This window comes from Mixophyes fleayi, chromosome 3 (genome assembly GCF_038048845.1).
Source record: "Mixophyes fleayi isolate aMixFle1 chromosome 3, aMixFle1.hap1, whole genome shotgun sequence".
NCBI classification, from domain to species: Eukaryota; Metazoa; Chordata; class Amphibia; order Anura; family Limnodynastidae; genus Mixophyes; species Mixophyes fleayi.
This window is the reverse complement of record NC_134404.1, coordinates 343,059,750-343,082,587: the sequence shown is the minus strand read 5'-3', so window position 1 is coordinate 343,082,587 and position 22,838 is coordinate 343,059,750. Positions and strand designations below refer to the sequence as shown.

Here is a 22,838-nt window from a genome sequence, read left to right as displayed (position 1 = left end):
GTGTACCTCTCAACTGCAGCTCATCCCTCCTCTGCGGGGATGATGTCTCCTGTGCTCTGACACATCACTCTGTGTACTCTCAGCCTCAGGATCTGACACTACAGTTACCAGGCCTCTTGTAGCAGCCCTCACTCCAGTGCCTCTTCCATGCGAAGTGTCCCCCCTCTCTTGGGTTCTCTATAGTGGTATGGAGTTCTCCCCCTCATCCAGGGCACACATTCCTTGCCCTGGCTCAGTCACCACGCTCAGACAGCCAGGCAATGCTGGGGGAGCCTGGGAGCTTCCACCCCACTCTCCAGCTACATCTCTCCTCCACTGTGTCTCTCCTCTCTCTCCCCCAGTCTCTATCTCTATCCCCCTTAATGACAGCCCCTCCTTCCTCTCACTCAGTCTCACAGCCTGGGCTGGGTTATCACCATGGTAACCAGTTTATGTAACTTTTTATAAACTTCTATCTTACCCTCTAGGTGACCCCTCCTGTATTCACTGAAGTGCAGGGTTTTACTGGAACACCACTAGGGGGGTGTTACACTTATAATAAAACAACCTACTGACCCCCAAACAAAAAAGCAGCTGAATCACAATAAGAAATAAAGAATGAAGAGCCCCATAAGATGTACAAACACAATATACCTCTACGTGACAAACAGAGCATTAAAAAAGCAGAAATATGAATAGTACAAATAAGACAGTAAAAATGCAAATTAGAAATCATAGAAGAATGAGAAATATTAGATAATAAAGTGAGTAATAATAGGTATTAACATACATTGCTGTATCACAGAACATCTAGGTGTTACAATAAAAAAAGTATTATGATAGTAATAAAATAGTACAATAATATGCAATTTAATAAATAGCAATTTAAGTAAGTCCATATCTAAATGACAAGTACACACCTGGTGGAGCTAGACATGCCCTTGGGCGGAGCAGTACACGCCCCTTTGATGTAGCAGAATACACCTCTTGGGCGGAGCCGTGCATGTCCCTTTGATGTAGCAGAATACACCACTTGGGCGGAGCAGTACACGCCCCTTTGATGTAGCGTACACGCCCTTTTGATGTAGCAGAATACACCTCTTGGGCGGAGCCGTACATGTCCCTTTGATGTAGCAGAATACACCTCTTGGGCGGAGCAGTACACGCCCCTTTTATGTAGCAGAATATACCTCTTGGGCGGAGCAGTACATACCCCTTTGATGTAGCGTACACACCCTTTTGATGTAGCAGAATACACCTCTTGGGCGGAGCTGTACACGCCCCTTTGATGTAGCAGAAAACACCTCTTGGGTGGAGCAGTACACGCCCCTTTGATGTAGCAGAATACATCTCTTGGGCGGAGCCGTACATGTCCCTTTGATGTAGCAGAATACACCTCTTGGGCGGAGCCGTACATGTCCCTTTGATGTAGCAGAATACACCTCTTGGGCGGAGCTGTATACGCCCCTTTGATGTTGCAGAATACACCTCTTGGGCGGAGCCGTACACGTCCCTTTGATGTAGCAGAATACACCTTTTGGGCAGAGCCATACACGCCCCTTTCATGTAGCAGAATACACCTCTTGGGCGGAGCAGTACACGCTCTTTTGATGTAGTAGAATACACCTCTTGGGCGAAGCTTGGCAAATAAAGGATTTTATTAAAATACAAGCACTTTATGGTTGTATGGTGGAGAAGAAAATGATAAGCTGTTCGGGTAGGACCGATGCTCCTTATAACACGGTGAGGGTAATTTACCCTCTCGATATAAATACATGGGGACCCATTTCACCCAGGCCTCTCACAGTGACACAGCGTGGGTGTACCCACTTTAACCCCATTAGAGGGGGTGCAAATAGATACGGACACACACCTCAGCTTTTAATTTCCCTCGGGCTGCATCTTACCTCAGTTATAAAACTAGGTGCATCCTTCTTTCTTACATGACATCTGTGTGTCTGTTTCATACAGGTATAATTGATAACTGATGAAGGAACTAACCATTAAACCTTCAAACACTGCAGAGCTCACACAAAACTTACATGTATTCTCTTTCTATACTCAAACAGCCCTCTGACCCCCAAAGTACCATTGCTGTGACTAGATCATAAAGCCCCACTAAGCACTTGTTTTCCCATTGCAATCTGTCTGGACCAGTATACAATCTGTGGCACTTACCCGCATGTATTAAACTCCTGTTTTCCTGCAGATTGCAAGCTTGCGAGAAGCGCCCTCTTATCGCTTTGTCTGTCGGTTGATAACCTGTCTTGGTTTTTTAGAAAATTTGTTTATCGAGTTTTTTTTAGCTATACAAAAATAAAAGGGAAGGAAGGAAGCGGTGTACAGAGTCCAATCGGGACCAATGCTAATCTAATAATAAATATATTTGTATATAAATATTATTTAAGCATTATTCACAAGTAAACATATATATAAATCAGAAAGAATATAGTAAAAAGGAGAAATGTGGTCATTTGGGTGAGGAGTAAAATTAGGTAATTGAAGGAATTATTTTTATATCTCATCAACATGATCTAATTATTTATATTGCATCACTTATTCCTGCACAGAGAACTCAGTCACACCAGTCCCTGCCCCATTGGAGCTTACAAGCTAAATCCACAAACACACACACAGACCAAGAGAGACTAATGGCAATTTAATATTAGCCAATTAACCTACCAGTATGTTTTTGGAGTGTGGGTGGAAAACGGAGCACCCAGAGGAAACCCACGCAAACACAGGAAGAACATACAAACTCCACACAGATAAGGTCATGGTTGGGAATCGAACTCATGACCCCAGTGCTGTGAGGCAGAAGTGCTAACCACTGAGCCACCGTGCTGCCCACAGATGTGTATAACTGACTGTGTTTGTACCCAATGGTAAAGTCCTGTGGAGTAAGCTGGTGCAATATAAATAAATGCTAATAATAGTAATAATATTAATAATATGAATTGAAACTACACGACCATCCTCTCCACTGGGTGGCAGCATTTAGCTGCGTCTTGGCTGGTACTATGAAAAACAATCCTTGAGAGTCATTTTTGTGTAAGTACAATGTCATTTTCAGTTGGTATTTTCAATTGAAGATTAGAATCACCTCCATTTGTTTCTATGGAAACACTGGAGAGTAACAAAGAAATCGCTATTATTTTATTATTATGCACCATAGAATAATACAGACTCCTGATTTTTTCTTAGAGACTTGTCAACAGTTTGAAGAAATTCCTGGATTCTGTGGTCAGGATACAAAACTATAACCCAGTGATATATGGGGGAGCGATACCACTGCTATGTGTCTGATGTTTAGTATGTAATTGTCATATGATAACACAGCTCAGCTTAGTGATGAGGGTGTGTGGGAAGGTAATATTCTGCAGATCTCCACATGATAGTGAACTGATAATCTGCAAATTATTATTACAGAGATGGGGAGTTCTGCAAAAGAGGAAACATGGGGATCCAGATGTCACTTCTGTACAGCCTACAGTATTCCATCTACTGAAGTGCAAGCTCTTGTGTCCTGGTTAGCCGTTTAAAGTTAGACACATGCAATTTATTAAACAAAACTAAGCAGTGTATTTATCAGTGGGTAAAGAGCACTATTGCTGTAGAAAATTTGTTATTGCATCACCCAAATATTCACCGGCTTTGGCATGAGGGAGCTATTTACTAAGTACTGAGATGTTACTTGTACTACTGAGATAACTCTACTATCTCAGGATGGCGATAACCAAGGAAAAATTAAGCATTTAAAAAATTATTTATTCTCAAAATGAAACATATGTTTTAATGCACTAATGTAAAAAAAAGATTTACATTTTAATAATAAGTGTATTCTTTTTCTTTAATTTCTTTTTCTTTTAATTTTTTTAACATACCTGAAATAGGGATAATTACAGTTATATGGGAAGCATCTGAAATAATCCCAATGCAGCAAGTGTGTTTCACACATTAATTATAAAACGCCTTCTCCCATGTTACCCATTTATTCCTCAGCTGTATTAAGGACACTATAACGCTGCATTATCAGACATTAGACCAGACGTTTGTAGATCGAGGACCTTCACATGTTTTAGCCCCTTTGGTTACATATTTTATTCTGATAGCCACAAATATACTGGTAGGTTAATTGCTATCAAATTGACCCTAGTCTCTCTCTCTCTGTCTCTCTATGTCTGTCTGTCTGTCTGTGTGTTAGGGAATTTAGACTGTAAGCTCCAATAGTGCAGGGACTGATGTGAGTGTGTTCTCTGTACAGTGCTAATGGCGCTATATAAATAGCTGCTGCTGCTGATGATATTGCCTTTATTACTAGTGTAGATGAAAGCCCCATCCCAGGTGTACCAGGCTCAGATGTACTACACTCAGGTGTACTAGGCTCAGCTTTACCGTTCTCAGTTCTACTAGGCTCAGGTACCATGGACTCCGCTTCTTTGCCTGTGACCCTGACCTTTGGCGTGTTATCCAACCATTCTGCTTGCTAGTGACCCTTGACCTCGGTTTCCATGTGACTATCCGCTGTCATCTATCCAGGCTCCTGGCCTACCGCTACGGTCTTGAATTACCAACTTACACTAGATCTGGCGTTAAGTCCTGGGGGCATCTGAGTACCGGTGAGCGCATAAAGCTCTAAGGGAAAGGCGGCTGCAATAGGTGAAGACCTCCGTCATCTGGTTCTTTGAGTTGGTGATCCAACCGTCAGCCTAACAAAGACCACATGTTATGTGTCCTTGTCAGCCGTCCAAGAGTAATATAACATATGAATCTAAATTTTTTTTTGTCCATTTAACCATACCTCCCAAACTTGTTCCTTCTTTAGTCGTGACAGATAATGATAGAGGTGTGGTCACTCCCAGGGGGCATGCCTAGCCCGTACTCCTTTTAAGAGCTAGGCTGTTCTGTACTCTTCTCTCCTCCCCTCTAAACACCAGTGCGATACCTCCCAAATTACTCACCCTCGGGATAAAGCTGTTCCGATTGGGGTGCGGGACAGAGACTTGAAATCGGACAGTTGGGAGGTTTGCTTTAACATGGACTGAATTATGTATTTGATGGACAAAAAAAAATGAACGCTTGGGCTTTTCCTTCCACTTAGTAAAAAGGTAATAATTGTCAAAAAAAGAAGAAGAATATCACAGAATATTTCACATACAGACACTCTAATGTACTATCGGTCTAGTCTTAATGTGGATAGACAGATTTTGAGATGCATTGTTTGGCTTTTAGAGGCCTCTTCTGGTTTTTGTGAACCTGAACCTTTGAGAATCAATGTGTCAACTGGATGATGTAAAAATTCAGCCGCTGTTTGAGTCAGTTCCATCTGTTTACATAGTGCTGGTAGGAAGAACCGAGCACAGAGATTGTTACTGAGCCGAGAGAGAAACTCATTTACACATCTGGCTACATAGAAGGAAGAAGAAGATTGATAACATTATATATGAACAGATTATGCTTAGTAATAAACAGTCAATGACAATCCTAAAAATATAATACATGGGTTGGAAGACTTGGCAAGCCTAAAGCACAAACAATATCTTGTACAGTTATTGCTTGTGCAAATATCACTTTCCTACTGTAAGGCTGATTTCTATGACAGTATTAGGGTTAATGGAATTTCCTGTAACAGCTTTGAAAGTATAAACCACAAAGCATCATACCCTTGTTGAGCCGTGTGTATAAGTGTACGCAAAGAGGGACTATGTGCAAAACTCATTATTAGTCACTCATGGAATTTAATCTAATTGGTTCAGACCTGCAAATATTGTGAGACGATTAAGACAGAGTGATAAACCTACCAGTGATTATCATTATGGACAAAGATTGTACCTGGATTATCATCATATCCCTCATTTTCCACAGACGTCAAGTAAAGAGGATGGGGCCACCCCCAAATGTGAGAGGCAAATCTTCACCATTATAATCAGGACTGAAGTTAAGCAGCAGCTGTTTTAATTTTTTTTAACCAATTTAATTCTCTGAGAGAGAGAGAATTCTGGTTCTTGGTGCAAATTTTGGAACCGGGACACTTTACCCCCAAATGCAGGTTACAAAATACAAAATTCCGTTCAGCATGATTCTTTATACTCTAGTGCCTAGTATATAAGGCAGAATCCATTATGATGGCTCATATGCATCACAGAACACACTTTGGTGAATGGTATATGAAGCTGAGTCCAATCTGGTAGTTTGTGCACTAAACTGAGCCCAATCCGGTGTCTAGTTGACAAATACAGCGCAATGTACTCACTGACACACTCTGATGATATTCTATCCTTCCAGGAGCAGTAATCATAACTGAGAGAGGCTCCCCCTCTCTCATCTCCCATGTGTCGACTACCCTGATAGCTGGATGGTACCTCAAGCTCCACATATCCAAACCTGAGCTTATCATCTTTCCACCATCTAATGTCACATCTCCAACTCTGATCTCCCGTAAGAGTGATGATGTTGCCCTCTCCCCTGTTCCCTACGCACATTACCTGGGTGTCATCATTGACACCACCGTCAATTTCACTCCCCACATAAAGTCCCTGGCCCAATCCTGTTGCCTCCACCTTTGCAACATTGCCAAGATTCCTCATTTCCTTTTCCTGGATGCCACCAATACCATCAGCTATGCTCTTGTCATCTCCCGCCTTGATTATTGCCATCTTCTCAACATATCCACTCATGTCAAGAAATACTCCCCAACTACGTTCTGTTAATTACCTTCTCTTCTTCTCACCTACCATCTCACACTCCCACCTTCAGGATTTTGACTTCCCCGTCCGCACACACTCGCCCACGACCTTGAATCTTACTTTTCTTTTCACACTTGCCTACCCCACTGCATCTGAAGACAATTCCCTTCTCACGCTCCACCTGCCTCTTCTACTCCTTTCCCTCCACCACCATTATCTCTACTTACTATCCCCCATGCTAAACGACTCCCTCCTCTCGCTCCACCTACCTCTCCCTGTAGCTTCCCTCCAATAGTTTTGGTAGCATGTTGAGTAAGAAAAGGGCGTATTCTGGCAATGTTTTGAATGTGGATGCGACAGGACTGGGAGAGATTCTGGATGTGAGGAATAAAGCAGAGGGCGGAGTCAAGTGTGACCCTAAGGCAGCAGGCTTGGGAGACTGAGATAATTGTAGTGTTATTGACAATGAGGGAGATTTGAGGGCAGGTGGTGACTCTGGCAGGAGGAAAGATAATAAGTTCTGTTTTGGACATGGTGAGGTAGCCTTGGGACATCCAAGTGGAGATAGCAGAAAGACGGTTGGTTACACGAGATAGTATAGAAGGAGAGAGGTCAGGAGATGTGGGTGTCATCAGCATAGATGTGGTATTGGAGGCCGAATGAGCGAATTATTGCTCCAAGAGAAGAGGTGTATAGTGAAAAAAGTAAAGGTCAAGAACATAGCTTTGCGGGACTTGAAAAGATAGTGGGAGTGGAGGGGAGGATGTGCCAGAGGTAGAAACACTAAAAGAGCAGTTTGAGAGGTAGGAAGTGAACCAGTAAAGAACTGTGTCATGATGGCCAATGGAGTGAAGGTTGTGTGGGAGAAGAGGGTGATCAACAGTATCAAAAGTATCAGAGAGGTCTAGGAGAATGAGTATAGTGCACAGTTCCATAGTACACAGGAGAAGGAAAGAGAGGGCAGTGGAGATATGTGGATAAGGTTGGTGGGATTGGAAGTACGGGATGGATGGAAACGTTTGGGGTGCAGTGAGGAGTGTGAGCAGATAATGGGGATTGTACGGGGTCCAGGGTTAGGTGAGATATCACCAGCAGCCATGAAAAGGAGCAGAGTGAGAATGAGGACATGCGAGGAGGATTTGTGGCTGTGAGGTTTATTTCTGTTTATGTAGGCTGGTGAGTGTGGTGTGTGCAGGAGACAAAACAGTTCATGTGTACAGACTAGTGAGGAGGGAAGTAGTGAAGGGGAAATGATAATCGGAGAGGGAGGAATAGGGTTATGGAGAAAGAAGAGGAGTTTGGAGAGAAGTATGGTGACAGTACATAGGAGAGACTGTAAATTGAGTAGGTGCATGATGGAGAGATGTGAATGAATGTGTATTAGTTAGGGTAGGTAATGAGAGAGTAGAAAGGGACAATTGATCCAAATTATGTGGGACAATGGAGGAGGTGAGGTGAAGGATACTTTACCACCCCCTGGCTGGGGTAAATGGAGTAGGCAGTTTCTGCTGCTCTGACACAATGAGGTCCAGGAGGATGCTGACAGTTTGGTGCGGAGGGTCCAGCAGCCAAACAGAGATGGTAACGGCGATCACAACTGAGCTCAGTGAGTAGCTGAACAGATGCTGAAACAGTAATGACAGATGAGCCCTGTGGGTCCCACAGCTGGGCAGAGATGGTAGTTCTATATATATATATATATATATATATATATATATATATATATATATTATAACAAAGGGAGGCATTTACCTGACAAGATGCAGAGAAAGCATACAAGCAGAGTAAGACATTGGCGCAGTTATGCACCTAGATTGAGGTTAAACCAAGTAAAGACTTATGTGTAGTTTAAAGTTGGCTAACTTACATGATTTAAAAGCTGCTTCCTCTCAGCAAACAGACAGGATGTGTCTGTTAGTGCAAACAGAGCCGCCGGTGATGGGCGTTTCCTCTTAAAGGGAAGGTGGGTGTGTCACCTGCCCATCAAGCTAAGGCTGGGGGAGGAGTATCATGTATAAAAGCTTGCTTGTGTCATTTGTTCACTGAGACCAACTCTGGGAAAGCTGGCTGGTCTTGAGAGAGCTGGTCTATGTCTAGCTAGTGTTTAGGGTCTCCAGAATTGCTGTGAAATTCATACGGTATCAAATACATTTTAACCATCCTGACAATAAAGCTGCATAAAAAGAAGAAGTTGTTCGCGTGTGCTTCAGCAGTAGTGGGCTCTTGCCACAATATATGTGGTACCCCAAAGCCCTGTTGAACAGCACAGAGGAAGTGCATAAACGCTTTTAAAATGCAGGGCTACAAGCGGGAAATTGTGCTCCTGAAAACTTGTGCCCAGGAGTGATTGACAGGAGGAGGATGAAGGCCCTGATTGGTTGGGGGAGTAACAGGAAGAGGATGTGCAGGAAGGAGGAGAGAGAGCAGCATGGTAGAAGGAACAAGGGGGAGGACGTGCAGCCAAGCAGAGAGAAGATAAGCTGCTGTCAGAACTGTGACATTGCCAGCAAAGCGGGCGGAGAACAGCTGGGGACACGCAACGGGGCGCCAAATACAGTCTCCACTAACTGCAGAACCATCTCAAGGTAAAACCCTAGCCTGCAGTGTACTGCACACACCCCAGTGTCAGAGGGAAGAGTGATGAGAGAATCTATCCAAAACTGACATTGCATTCTTGTACAAGGAAGGATTGTGAGAGCTATTCCCCCAGATCATACCTATACACAGGCTGCAGGGAACAATTAAGACGGTCGTTTCAGCTATATCCTGTGTGTGTGCTGATATCTGGACATTATACCCTGTTGCAGAGCACATGTGCTGATAGAGATTCATTGACTGTTGAGAGAACAGTGCCATCTTGTGGCTGAAATGAGCAACAGCCCTGCTTTCTACTATAATACTTAACCCTTGATGGAAACCTCTGCAGGACATTGGGACACTACCAAATTCTTGTGCACAGGTCAGCCCAGGACTGAGCGGAAAATATGGTAACGTTACCGGGGATAATATTGGTGCACCAAATGTTTTAGATGATGTTAATGTTATGTGATTTACCTAAGAAGTGATTTATTAATATTGAAGGTGTGACGTTCAGTGTTAGTGGTACCGCTGCAATTCAAGTTAACTCAGCAGTAGATGCTAAAAGTGGGGCGCCTGACCCATAGGGAATAGCACGGTACCCCAAACACCTGAATAAGAAGTAGCCCTCTAGTGGGCGCAGTAGTGACCGTAAGAGTCTTGATGGGTTATTATTGATGGTTATTGCATCATCACCAGTCAGATATTGTTAACGTGAAAGTAGTAACTGTGATTACCAGTGTGCCTTATTAGACAATGTGCATTGAAGATGTTATCGTTATTCTGCCTAATACTCACCAGGTGTATGTCATATGTTAAATGCTATTGTGCTCTATGCTGATCAGACGCATTATTTTGTCATTACTATTGAGCTGAAGGGGTCAGTGGCGCGGTGTCTTACCAAAACTATCCTTACCGCATTCTCAATAAACCCAAGTTGTTTGACCAATTCTTGTCCCTTTCATTGAAGTATTTATCTCCTGACCACCGGATATCCGAACAGAAAAGAACCTGACTCGTGTCTAGAGGACAAGGTAAGGGAAGGATTCCCATCAATACTCGACCACCACATATATATATATATATATATATATATATATATATATATATACACATATATATATGATAGCATGTCTTGTGGATTGGGTCTGTTAGAACAGAAAGGATAATTACCAGTCATGAAGACCTGTGTATGATTAATGAAATCCTGTGACCATGGAGTATTAGGGGTGCATGAGGACTGGAGTTGAGACACACTAATATGATCTAATTAAGAGTTAGTAGCAAAGCAAAAAAAAGGAATAAATCTACTCTTGGACAAACCGTGTTGCATTGCAAGAGGTGCAAATACATTTATTTATTTTGCATGCAGGGTAATACTGGCTGCTCCTATATGTAGCACACACATAGCAGCCAGCTTTATTTTGACCCTGGAATTTAAAGTTGAGCAAGGACACGCCCCCCTCTCAACTCTAAATCTGTCCACACAGTTTACATTTACCCCCCCCCCACAATGCAACAGGTGCAAATTTGCTCTTTTTTTACACCCTAACTCCAAATTGAGGCCCATTATGAGTACAGAATATTAACAGATATAGAGAACTACATTCAGCATGTAGACAGTTATTCATATGTTATATACAGTACAAACATATATAATGTAAAATATGACCATAAAAAACACATAGTGTAGCCCATTCATAATCTACATTTACTGACACTGTCATACATACATTATACTACCAGTACTCGTTATACTTCTGTTACTATAACTGCAAATAACAGGCCTCAGTTAGAGTTAGGACCAAAGCATATCCTTTAGTTCTGATACTATAATTACTGTCTCTACATTGACCAACATATTTATAGTACTTCATGGCTATAGGTGACCACACCTCTGATGAAGTAACTGAAGAAACGCGTAGGGTGACCTCTCGTATCATGACTTGTGGTTTCTGGAGTTTGCATCCTTGGCATCACTTCCTGTAGTTGGTCTGAATCAGGCTCACACGCAACAACTCATCCACTTTCCAACGAGTGTTTCATGCAGGTAATGGTTTTATATATTTATTATAAAAGTGTAAGAGTTTTTAATCTGTGCCACATAAAATGGTGTCCCTACGAGTGACGTTGGGCACTTTTATTTTGTTCACAAAGGCTCACATTGAGAAGTACATATATGTCCAATTTAGCATCCATATTTCTGCCTCGTAGTATAGAGTTTTAATCCATTAACTGGATGCTACGATTCTAAAATACTGTGAGATCTTCTTCTGTTCTCCTAATCTTGTCTACACATTGATACTTTTATGACTGAGAATCTTGAATTGGAGCAGCACTGATTTTATATGGCTGTTATATATGTAGCACAATTGTATGTTACTACCTGTTCTATATTGGCATTGCTATGGTTAAGGGCCACCATACGGATTTCTAAGCTAAGATATTTATACACATAAAATAACAACAGAATGATACATACCCAAATAAATGTGAGAAGTGATAGTGTACACTTAGCCATACAAAGGATAGATACCGACAATTACATCCAGGGTATAAAGGTGGTTTGTATACTTACCGATATTCACCAAATCAGCCACAACATTAAACCACTGACAAGTGGAGTGACTAACATTGATTATCTCATTACAATGGGGGTGATTATATTTGGCAGCAAGTGAACAGTCAGTTCTTGAACCTGATGTGTTGGAAGCAGATTTTATTTTGAATCGTAAGGATCAGAGTGACTTTGACAAGGACCAAGTTGTGATGACTACACGACTGGGTCAGGGCAGATCCAAAACGAGAGGTCTTGTGGGGTGTTCCCAGTATACAGTGGTTAGTACCTACCAAAAGTGGTCCAAGGTAGGAAAAACATTATCTAGTATAAAAATTCAACATCTTCCACTGTTCTAAAAAAATAGGAGCAGCTGGTGACTTTGTTAATTTTAAGAGTATAACTAAGAGCTCTTAAATTTCTACATACAACAGAAATGAAGAACATTGAGATAAAGAAGGATTTCATCTATAAGAAAGGTTTGCTTGTCTGTGTCAGATCTGTTACTGTAAATCGTATGAGAGTGGAAGTTGTGGGCAGCTCAGTCTTAACCATCAGCCTATAATTACCAGAACGGATGGATAGGTATCTCGCTGTCAGCTGAGCCATTCTAGCTGATTTTCTTTGAGTGCCAAATAAGAATGTATTATGTATTGCAAATTCTATGTGTAGCCTAATGTATTTCAAAGTGCTCATATATTTTAATTACAATGTTTTTCCTTTCTTAATTGTTCCCCTCTCAACAGTGCTCAGTCATCATTTAATTCTGATCTCTAAAACCCTAAATTAGCCACCCCATGGCTGCTTTATGACTGCTCTTAATTATTAAGCAGACAAAGTGAAAAATGTCCTGTTTCTGCATGAGGGGGCCCCAGAGTGACGGGGGTTATGTCATCCTGAGTCTCTTCTCCAAAATGTCCAATAAATGTGCCTAGGATCGAGGAACGTGTGTGATGTATTGTGAATGGATTCACACCAGTAACGTATAGCGGAAAAATAAAGCAGATTATTTTGTGTAATGCTACTGGATCTGCACTGATACATTTAGGGCCGTGTTGAGAGATCAGTGGGTCAAGGTGAAGATCATATTAGTCGCCCCTGTACTGCTCTTCAAAATAGGATGAAAACCTTGTAATTCTTCCAGTATCTGAGTATAGGCAGGTCTTTTGGTCCATGTCGAAGCCAACTTGTTTAGAAAAGACTCTTGTTGGGAGAAAGAAAGTTTGGTACTGTGAGCCCTGTTTTTTGCCCACTGATGATATCCTGAGCCCCCCCCCTTCCCCCGTATGGGCGACCTTTAAACACAGCAGATGTGGGCTATTGCCAAATGTACTTAGTGTATTTACTGCACAGATGCTGAAATAGATCTACTTAAAAGCATTTGCGGATCTCTTGCTCAATAGACAGTGACTCTATATAGGTGGGATTGTTGCCATGTCTTGGAGTGCCCCTCAATTATGGTCTTTGTATGGCAGATAGTGACTTGTGGATGCCAATGGCAGAAATAGTCTTAGTGAGAAAATGTGTAGTGTACCTTTAAGTAAAGAGAGGGAGCCTGGGAACTGAACTTTCGAGCAAAATATTTATCAAATATAAATACTGTGCAAATGACGTCAGATGGGGACATAAAATAAAGTAGAGGTAATGCCATCAGGTGTGTAATATAATTCAGACCCCCAGCAGTAGGGACTGCATTCAGTAACCTACATATTCCCTACTTTACCCTTTAGCCTTAATGTTTCCATCTGACTTATTTTGCCTTTGGTGTCAGGTCCTTCTGCACTTTCTCTAACCTTTCCGTGAGCCTTGTGCCAATTTTTTTTTTTTGCTTTTCAAGGAGCATAAATTAGAATGTGAAATTGTTCAGCAGAACAGTTTCTTGTACTTCTGCCCAATGACAATATCAATATTTATTAATGGACTTTACAACCTTATCACATCCAGCAGACTTGCGTTCCAGTGTTTCTCACTTATCAAGATATAGTGGTATGAAATGAAATTGCTTTGCTGTCAATGACGAATCTTCTCCCCCCCCCTCCCCATCTCCAGCAGAATTACTTCTATTACAGGATCCTTATAAACGCTTGGCGCATATTCCCTTCTTCATCTAGTGCCCAGCTGGTCCTTCCCTGCACCTCTCTCTCTCCGTACACATCTCCTGCGCCCTCTGTTCTGCTGCCAGCGCTTGTTATCTGCATATTACTGTCCCCAGTCTCCATCTCTGCATGGTTCTTCCATTATTTTCACTGTTTGTGAATCTCCGACGTGTTGCTCATAGTTGTACACAATGTGGTATATAAACAAAATGATAAAATAAAACTGATACATAAAACATAAACACCAACTAAACACAAATTAATGACTGTATTTTGACCACCTGCTCTGTAAGTTCCTATTTCATCATTTCGCAGCTTTCTGCGCTCCTGGTGTTTCTTCCCTGGGAATAAAGAAGGTGAATTTTAGGTCTGCAAAGCTGATTTCCTGCCAGAAAAATATTTTTGTTCTACTGCAGGTCTTGAGTAAAATTCACAGAGTGAATGTAATATGAGATTGGCAGAATGGGGGGGAGGATGAGTGTCTCTGTGTTTTACTTTACAAGAAGGTGATTACAGTCGCTGTCCCTGAATCATCAAGGTATGCGTACTGAGCGCAACGTGTGTTTGTTTTAAAGCGCACGTTAATCGGCTCTGCGCAATTCCGAATTTAAAGGAACGGATCTAAAGATACGTGAGGTGATGAATTCGGGTGTAAGTCTTCTCCGCGCCACTACACAACACACTGCAGGATACGACCGATACCTTTGTGGATTATATATTTGCAAAAGAAAGCAGCGGATCCGTCACTAGATTTACGTGAGTTTTATATCTGGCACAAACATATAATTACAGATGTACAACTCTGCTATTTACAGATGAAGGCTTCTATTAATTTATACAGTTCACGTGACCCGTCAAATAGTGCTGTTACAGAAAAGATGGCATGCAGGAGACCCCGCCCACTTTGTGTGGACTCCTGGGCGTAGATGTCATTTTCAAAGAAAATCAATATCTTTAAATATAGTTTGACTTAGAGTTTGGGTAGACTAAACCTACCTTAACCCGAAACCTTTGGACTGAGCAAGCCCCAAAACCCCCAAAATGTAAAAAACAAAACCTTTAAACTCTAAGTCTAATCCTAAAATTCTATATTAAATCCTTTATTTAAAACAATTCTTTTTTTTTTAAAAGAAAAACCTGGCCCCCAAGTGCCCAGGAGAAGCTGCCTGGCTCCTCAGTGACAGAAATGTTTCTTAAGAGCATGGTGGTCCAGATTCTGGAGCGTATACCGTGTATGTTCTTGGTGCACCGATCCTACCAATGTGGCGCTACTGGGAAAATGACTACTTACACAACTACTTACATACTGCTGCAGGAATGAAGAAAGAATACTTACCTGACTTGGAGACATTGCTATTTTCTCTAGTCCTGAGTGTAGCACAGTAACTATGGCCTTTCTATTTGCCTTGCCAAGGAGTCATCATTCTTGTATAGCTCATTGGCTTCATGTCAGATTTATTTATCTGAGAGGCATGTTGGTGTCAGTAGCTGAGGGAGTGCTGACATTGGATTGCTATTTGTTAGCTTCTGGGGTACCTCTTTGGTAAGTTAGCTCTCAATTTAAAAACACATATGTATGGCCCAAATATATGGGACTCTAATTGTTTAGAGTTAGGACCACCCTAATAGCAAAAGCGCCTTGGATTGGCGGGTGGCTTTAACATACATTTGCAAATGTGTGCAACTAAGACTTTTGCATTTTTATTTACAGTAGAAATTGCAGATCTGTTGCTGGATATAGCAGAGTACTGGGGGATCTCTTTGTGTGTTTGTTCCTTTCATGACAAACATGTCAACCTGTGATGAAATTTGTGGTGCACATTGTGTTGACCCATATACAATGCAGATGTCAGGGTTCCCAGTATGCAAACATGGAGAGTTGCTAAAAATGAAAGCAGAGTTCTTTATCACATAGATAATATCTAGATACATGCAATGGTAATACAGCTAGCAGAAATCCATAAGCACAGCAGGTAACAGATACAGAGTTCAATGAAATGAATAATAGAATGGCAGCAGATATTGGGAGCAGTAGTAGCAAAATATATAGCAGAATGTTCAGAGGAACAGTCTATAAATGACAGGGAACTGTAGGAATACTGTATATAAATATTGTCTGCAGCAGAAACTGGGTAATCACAGGTATTAGGTGAATGCTGTAAAATCCCCAGGTAGCAGGAACAGAGTATATCAAATGTTCAGAGGCACAGTCTATTAATGAAAGGGATTGTAGGCTTACTTATGTGTGTCTGCAAGCAGAGGTTGGATTAACACAGGTGATATTTGGTGACTCCACAGAAGAAGTACACAAGAGGAAGGTCACCAAGCCAGGTTCAAAAGCTGGGAGGACCACAATGGTACCAGGGAGCAAGCAGAATCAAAGTCAACAAACTCAAAGTTAGGGTCACAGAAAAGGTGCAAAACCATAAGCCAAACTGTAGTCACATACGAGGTGATGAATCAGGTAAGGATCACAGGAGTACAGAGAAGGAGAACAGAAACAGCAAACAATTGATGAACTGGCATCAGTCTGCTGGAAAAGGCAGTCTAAAAAAGGCCAGGCATAGGTAATCAGGATCCAAATCTAATGATGAGAGCGTAACCTCTTCCAGGCAGGATCTGATGCAGACAAAGCAGTATCCAAGGAGGAGATGATGTACTGCAGACAGCAGCAGATCGTGACAGTAGAGAGCAAATTAGTGACTGATACAATACAGAGAGCATTCTAGCGACACATATAAAATACAGAGAGCACTAGTTAACCACTTCTGATTGACTGAATGCTGGTTCTATGTATGTGGGTGTAAGCACGCCTGACATAAACCTGGCACATATGATACAGGTGCTGATCTAGATGTATCATGAGACATGTGAGACTCAGCATATCTACTGAAATACGTTATTTTTTTGTACAAGTTTTTGGGCACTAAATTATGCCCATGTTGCGTTCAGCGCTGCATCAGCCAATATATCTTCAAGTAGCTACTTCTAATTTGGTTTAACTTTCTATGAAATAATGGAACATGCTGAGTGGTGAGTAGTGACTGTAATGTTTCCTTAATAACAAATCTAAATGTAGACTTTGCAATATTAAAAAAAACTACGTTTGCTCAACTATCCCGATTTCAGAGAGCTCTTCCCCGCTGTCCCGCGGCCGGAGACAGATATGTTGGGAGGTATAATGTAGGGGGGTGTAACTTGGCACACAGGTAAGCACCTATAAATGGTTTGTTTAATAAGGGCATATTGATGGTTGCCCATAGGATGGTCAGGAAGTTTTCTTTTGGGATATGTCCTTTGTGACACTCCTGAACTTTGACCTTTGGGAGGATCAAAAGTTTAATCAACTCCTGGAATTAAATGAGTAATGAAACTTCTTCTTTTCTAATGTAAGTGTTATTCTCTCTGCAATTAGAACAGTTGCATTTGCTGCAGATTTCATGCTGGCGCGATGTCGTTGGACCTGTGGACTCCTGGGTAAGGAATGTTGTATTTCCAACATGTTTGATTATCCAAACACAGTAGTAAAGCAGTTGATTCTTGGAATCTTATTGCACGGCTTAGAACATTAGGCTCTCAAATATTATAAAGTATATTTTTTCGATTTGTGTATGTGTTGTGGGATTATACTTGCTTGATGTCTTTTTAAACTGTTGCTTTAATGTGATGGGCAATACAATTAGTCAGCCAGCTGTATTGTTAATGTTTTATCCTTGGCGCCAAGTAGCCATGACTTATCTAGCTATGCAGAACAAAAAGGAGTAAGGTGCAAAAGAGATAATGGAACTTATGAATGTGCTTTGCTATAAATGCACAAGAGGAGGGGTTGTGAGGATTACTGAACAAAGACTCTTACAAGGGTAACAATGTCAGCTTGAGTATACATGACAAGCAATAGACTGAATTTTAGAGGAGTTCAAACTTGAGCCTCAAGGGGGATATTTTTTACACTAATTGTTCTGCTATTTTAGTGTTGTTAACGTTTTGTCAATATGTGTGTGTCTTTTCTTTAAATTTCCTATGTCTTCTGACTCCCACTGTATTTGACGGCTGTGCCCTCTCTTGTGACACACAAACTTCTGCCCCCTAGGAACTTTTTTGACAATGATGAGAAGTATGTCATAACTGCAAAGAGGATCACATTTCCATTAATAAATAATACCCCATTCATACTGCACCAAAATCCCGGGTTTTTGCCGGGGCGAGCTCAAACGACCCGGGTCTTGGTGCAGTATGAATGGTACAAGTCCAAAATCCCGGGTCTTAAAACCCGGGTCTTCAACCCGGGATTTATCGAGGGGTAATTCCCGGGTCGGACCCGGGTCGACTGCACTATGAATGGTGCAACCCGGGTTTTTCAACCCGGGTTGCACAGAAAACAGGCTGATTGGCTGTCTGCCTGTCTCTGGAGGATGATGTCATTGTTGGAAGCCCGTGGAACATTGTAGAAGCTTTTTAGGAGAGATGGTGGATGGTGTTCTCAAGCTAAAACTGAAGCAGAAGCGTTTTTTTTACTGAGAAAATTGCTTTTAATAGTTTACAAAAACAGTGTTTATTTACAGCAGTTATGACACACTGGATGGAGGAAGAGGTGCGTGAGCTGCTGAATGTCAGAGGGGAGGAAGAAATTAGAAGGCAAGTGACTGGGACTGTGAAGGATGCCACAGTGTACTACAACATTGCCAAAATGCTCACACAACGTGGCATAAAGAGGACACAGCAACAAGTCCTGAACAAATTGAAGTCCCTGAAGAAGCAGTACACTAAAGTCCATGACCACAACAGGCGCAAAAGTGGCGCTGAAAGAATGGACTGGCCCTTTTATGACCAGTGCAATATGGTCTTTGGACATTCTTCTCTGACAAATCCAATTGCACTGTCATCTTCTAGCAATGTGGATGCGGCTATACCAACACCACCAGAGAGCACACAGACAAGTGAGACCGCAACCATAATAATAGAAGATTCTATTTAAGACACCCCAGAACTGGAGTGCTCTGCCACAACAGATGACACCAACATGTCTTGGGAGGAATTGAACGATTCACAGCCATTCCCTGCTGCGCAAGTCGTTACAGAGACTTCGCAAGAAACGCAGCCAGAACCAGTGCCGGTGTCAAAGTCTATGCCAGGTCCCAGTTTACGCTCCAACAGTAAGTATCTTTAATAATCTCACATAATAACCAACCATATATACATACATTTATATCTACATAATTGGTAAAAAAAAGAACTGTATAAACAAAAGTCCCAAAAACAGAGAACAATATCAACCGAAATGCAAGCCAAATACCAAAAATATATCTACATAACTTTAAAAAAATTAAAAAATGTTTGAACATAACTGTAAAAAAAAGAGAAGTATATCAACATAAATGCAAACCAAACACTAATGAACTAACAAACCAAACAAAACACATAACTTTAAAAAGAGAACTATATCAACAAAAAGCCCAAAAGACAAATATAATACACTCCAAAGTATTAAAACATCTCTACGCATATGTTGCAGTGCAAAACTACTGGGCAAGAGGGCGGAGGCCTCAAGCACATATCAGCTTACAACACTGCTTTTTTGTTCTGCCACATTATATATTCTAATGCATACTTGCCAACTCTCCCGGATTGTCCGGGAGACTCCCGCATTTTGCGAGAGTCTCCCGGACGAGTGTGGCAATCTCCCTGATAGGAAAGGGGAAAAATTTAGTTTAAACGCCGCGATTCACCCGGAATCGCGGCGTTTAGCCCCGCCCCCACTGTAAAATGACGCGATTTGCGTCATTCCGTCACGGGGGCGGGGCCAAAATGACGCGATTTCGCAGCCCCGCCCCCTGCACGCCCACGTCCCAGCCGGCATCTCCCGGAAAAAGAAAAAAAATGTTGGCAAGTATGTTCTAATGTATGTTTTACTGTGTTTTTTTCTACGTACAGTTTACAACGTTCCTAAAAAACGCAAAAGGCCCAACAAAATGGACTAAGCAACTAAAACAATGACAACTGTCATGATGGATCAACTGCGGGAGATGGACAGCACCATGAGGGAACACGAGAATACACAACTGCAGCGTTTCATGGACAATGAGCGGGAACTGCAGGACTCTTTCCTCATGCAAATCATGAACATGCAGGAACACGTGTTACGTGAAAATCGTGAGTGTATTATGGGATTCATGGACAGACTCCTCTCACGGGTGCAGGCACCTCCTCCAAGTCCTTACTATTATGACGGACATTATCCTATGTACCAGCGGGGCCAACCCATGTTAGGCAACAATAACCCTCCAAACCCAGTACACAATACACAACATGCTCAACCTATGGGTAACCCCAACATAGAATACCCACCGGGTTATCCACTCCAAACCACTCCACCACCAGAAATGCCACAATATAGGCAATTGTAATAATCATGTTTTATGGTCAAATGTTTCACTGTTAATTGTTATCATGTATGTTACGTGTGATCTGGAATCACACCGTTAGCTTCTCATATATATATATAACATGAAAAGCAAATTTCCACTTACTGTATGGGCACATTTGTGTCTTCGGTTTACTACTTATGTATATATTTTATTTTTTTCTACATGCAAGTAAGCACTTTTATATTGTGTCATTTTATATTTTTTTGTGAAGAGACATATGAGGAAATATGTACAAAACAAAATACAATATGTGAAATAAACATATATTTTTTATTTTTACATTTGTGTGGTACATTCAAACAAGTGAGGTCAAATTGGCAGTGAGGGTGGTCCTAATAAGTTCAGCAGAGGTATTGGTGCGCTCTCCTTCAAAAGTACTGGAGTCCACTGACAGCACTGGCATTTCAGATTCCTGCACATTCCACTCAGGTAGAAATTGCTCTTTTTGAATTTTACAAATGTTATGTAAAATACAGCAAGCAGCAACCACGTGGGGCACAAGCTTGGTGTCAATGTCAATGCGCTTCAATAGACAGCGCCAACGTCCTTTCAAGCTCCCAAAAGCATTTTCCACCACCATCCGAGCAGAGCTAAGGGTATGTATTGGCATGCATAAAAAGGGGCATAGATGCAAGGGAAGACAGTGTAATTTTGCCACTGTATAAATCGTTGGTAAGACCTCATCTTGAATATGCAGTACAGTTCTGGGCACCACTCTATAAAAAAGATAATTTGGAACTAGAAAGGGTTCAGAGAAGGGCGACAAAATTGATAAAGGGTATGGAGTCATTAAGTTATGAGGAAAGATTAGCCAGTTTAGGCATGTTTACTTTAGAAAAGAGGCGTCTAAGGGGAGATATGATTACTATGTACAAATATATTAGGGGTCAATACAGAGAGCTTTCAAGGGAACTTTTTACCCCAAGGACCATACACAGGACACGTGGTCATCCCCTAAGGTTAGAGGAGAGGAAATTTCACAACCAGCAAAGGAAGGGGTTCTTTACAGTAAGGGCAGTCAAGATATCGAATTCATTGCCAGGGAAGGTTGTGATGGCAGATTCAATAGATATGTTTAAGAAAGGGTTAGACAAATTTTTAGCTGAAAGGTGTATCCAGGGATACGACCGTTAATTTAAAATAAAGGATAGTAGTGGATATAGGGTAAAAATTGGATTGCAATATTGAGTCTGGGGGGATTTTCAAAATTGAAACAGATGGGCGGTTGCCTACTCTGGATTAATTTCAAATATAAGTGCAGGATCGCAGGAGATCCAAAATAGGTTGAACTTGATGGACTGGTGTCTTTTTTCAACCTCATCAACTATGTTACTATGTTACTATGTTACTATGTGTAAACCGGATCTGTTCCTGAGACAGGTAATGTTGCTGAGTGAACCCCTTCATCAGCCAGCGCCTCAAAGGGTAAGCAGCATCCCCAATGATGTGTACCGGTATCTCCACACCATCAACAAACGTAGATTTCTGTAAATAAAAACATGCATTTTCACGTCACCATGTTTAAAATATTGGTCAAATAACGCAGTACACTTGGTACTATATGGTGAAAATGCATTTTGCAAGTGTTACATCTGTATATAAAAAGGGGCAGTAAATACATACAATATTGATAGCAAACAATAGCATATAAGCTTCAATTACAAAAACATCATACAACATTACACCGATATTTACCTCTCTAGGGAACAGCCAGCCATCTTGTCTTTCCTCAGCAATTTGGTAAAGGTCCGAATTTGCTAGAACTCTGGCGTCATGGGAACGTCCAGGCCACCCGATGAAAACATCTGTGAAACTAACATAAAAAAACCATATATAAATATGTTTTACAATACGCATTACACATGGCACAGTCACATAAAAAAACCCATAAAAAAAGCTTACCAATAGTTGTGGTCAACCACAGCCTGCAGAATGATGGAGTGCCAGCCTTTGCGGTTGTAGTAATCCGCATGGTTGTCTGTGGGGGCAATGATGGGGATGTGTGTCCCGTCTATGGCTCCAGCACACTGTGGAAACCCACGCTTCAGGAATCCTGCAATTGTATCATCCAGGCGCTGACCTTGCGGTAAGGAGATGAAGCGATGATACAGGGCTTCCAGCAATGCCGTGGTGACTTCATGCACTAGAGTGCACACCATGGATATCCCCACTCCATACAAGCAGGAGATTGTCCGGTATTCTCCAGGGGTAGCATACCACCACAACACAATAGAAAGGCGCCTACATGGTGGAATAGGTTTCCCAAAGTTAGTGGCCTTCCTGGAAAGTGCTGGGGTAATAAGGTTCAGCACATAGTTAAATGTCCCACGTGACATTCTGAAGTGTTGCATCCACTGCTGTTCCTCAAACGCTTCCACAGTAGACCAGAAAGCTTCTCCGTGGCTACGCTCTCTGGCACGCATGGTTCGGTTACTGGCAGCACTGAATCTCAAAATTGAGGCGATGCTGGCCCTGAGAAACGCTCTCCTCCTGCGCATATACAGACACCGAGTTTTCT

At 41.7% G+C, this 22,838-nt stretch overlaps 1 long non-coding RNA gene across 1 annotated transcript; it reads right to left on the bottom strand.

The window, feature by feature from the left end:
* Window positions 1-21,720: 21,720 nt before the first annotated feature.
* On the bottom strand, window positions 21,721-22,259 carry LOC142143060 (uncharacterized). The gene is made up of 3 exons (XR_012689484.1): window positions 22,223-22,259; window positions 22,016-22,133; window positions 21,721-21,805 (listed from the first exon to the last, which is right to left on the bottom strand). It is a non-coding gene; the product is annotated as an uncharacterized LOC142143060 (long non-coding RNA).
* Between the last annotated feature and the right edge of the window lie 579 nt (window positions 22,260-22,838).